Source organism: Glycine max, chromosome 5 (genome assembly GCF_000004515.6).
Source record: "Glycine max cultivar Williams 82 chromosome 5, Glycine_max_v4.0, whole genome shotgun sequence".
Classification (NCBI taxonomy): Eukaryota; Viridiplantae; Streptophyta; class Magnoliopsida; order Fabales; family Fabaceae; genus Glycine; species Glycine max.
In genome coordinates, this window is record NC_038241.2 from 26931390 (window position 1) to 26933369 (window position 1980).

General features: G+C 41.9%; 1 non-coding gene across 1 annotated transcript; it reads right to left on the reverse strand.

The window, feature by feature from the left end:
* Nucleotides 1–304: 304 nt before the first annotated feature.
* LOC113001775 (small nucleolar RNA R71) lies at nt 305–411 on the reverse strand. The gene has a single exon (XR_003267261.1). It is a non-coding gene; the product is annotated as a small nucleolar RNA R71 (small nucleolar RNA).
* Between the last annotated feature and the right edge of the window lie 1569 nt (nt 412–1980).

The window sequence follows — 1980 nt, forward strand, 5'->3', positions numbered from 1 at the left end:
CATCCAATACCCTGATGAGGATGTCCCATATGTTCTTAAAACTGGACTGATCCATTTGCTTCCAAAGTTTCATGGCCTTGCAGGTGAAGACCCGCACAAACATCTGAAAGAATTTCATATTGTCTGCTCCACCATGAAACCCCCAGATGTCCAAGAAGATCACATATTTTTGAAGGCTTTTCCTCATTCTTTAGAGGGAGTGGCAAAGGACTGGCTGTATTACCTTGCTCCAAGGTCCATCATGAGTTGGGATGACCTCAAGAGAGTATTCTTAGAAGAAGTTTTCCATGCTTCCAGGACCACAACCATCAGAAAGGATATTTCAGGTATTAGACAACTCAGTGGAGAGAGCCTATATGAATGTTAGGAGAGATTTAAAAAACTATGTGCCAGTTGCCCTCACCATCAGATTTCGGAGTAGCTTCTTCTCCAATATTTTTATGAAGGACTCAGTAACATGGACAGAAGTATGATAGATGCTGCCAGTGGTGGAGCCCTTGGAGACATGACCCCTGCTGAAGCCAGAAATTTAATTGAGAAGATGGCTTCCAACTCCCAACAGTCTAGTGCTAGAAATGATGCTATAGTCATTAGAGGAGTGCATGAAGTCGCCACAAATTCATCTTCAGTAGCTGAAACCAAGAAGCTTGAAGGTAAACTAGATGGCTTAGTTAACCTGGTAACCCAGCTAGCCTTGAATCAGAAATCTGTACCTGTCGCAAGAGTCTGTGGTTTATGCTCCTCTGCCGGCCACCACACAGACCTTTGCCCTTCCATGCAGCAACCTGGAATAATTGAGCAGCCTGAAGCTTATGCTGCAAACATTTACAATAGACCTCCTCAACCTCAGCAGCAAAATCAACCACAGCAGAACAATTATGACCTCTCCAGCAACAGATACAATCCCGGATGGAGGAATCACCCTAATCTCAGATGGTCTAGCCCTCAACAACAACAACAACAACCTGCTCCTTCCTTTCAAAATGCTGCTGGCCCAAGCAGACCATACATTCCTCCACCAATCCAACAACAACAACAACCCCAGAAACAGCAAACAGTTGAGGCTCATCCTCAACCTTCCCTTGAAGAACTTGTGAGGTAAATGACTATGCAAAACATGCAGTTTCAACATGAGACCAGAGCCTCCATTCAGAGCTTAACTAACCAGATAGGACAATTGGCTACACAATTAAATCAACAATAGTCCCAGAATTCTGACAAGCTGCCTTCTCAATCTGTCCAGAATCCCAAAAATGTGAGTGCCATTTCATTGAGGTCGGGAAAGCAGTGTCAAGGACCTCAACCAGTAGCACCTTCCTCATCTGCAAATGAACCTGCCCAACTTCACTCTACTCCAGAAAAAGATGATGACAAAAATTTAAAGAGTAAGTTACCTAACAATTTCTGTGCAAGTGAATCTTCCACTGGTAATTCTGATTTGCAGAAGCAGCATATCCCTCTTCCATTCCCTCCAAGAACAGTTCCCAACAAAAAAATGGAAGAGGCAGAGAAAGAGATCTTGGAAACATTTAGAAAAGTAGAGGTAAACATACCTCTGCTGGATGCAATAAAGCAAATTCCAAGATATGCTGAATTCTTGAAGGACTTGTGCACTAATAAGCGGAAGCTTAAAGGAAGTGAACAAATTAGCATGGGCATAAATGTCTCCTCATTGATTGGTAAATCTGTACCCCAAATCCTTGAAAAATGTAAAGATCCAGGTACATTCAGCATACCTTGTATTATAGGGAATAGTAAGTTTGACAATGCCATGCTAGATTTAGGAGCTTCTGTTAGTGTTATGCCTCTATCTATTTTTAATTCTCTATCTCTAGGTCCCTTGCAGTCAACTGATGTGGTAATTCATTTAGCTAATAGAAGTGTTGCCTATCCTGCTGGTTTCATAGAAGATGTCTTAGTTAGAGTTGGTGAACTGATTTTCCTTGTTGATTTTTATATTTTGAATATGGAGGAGGGATT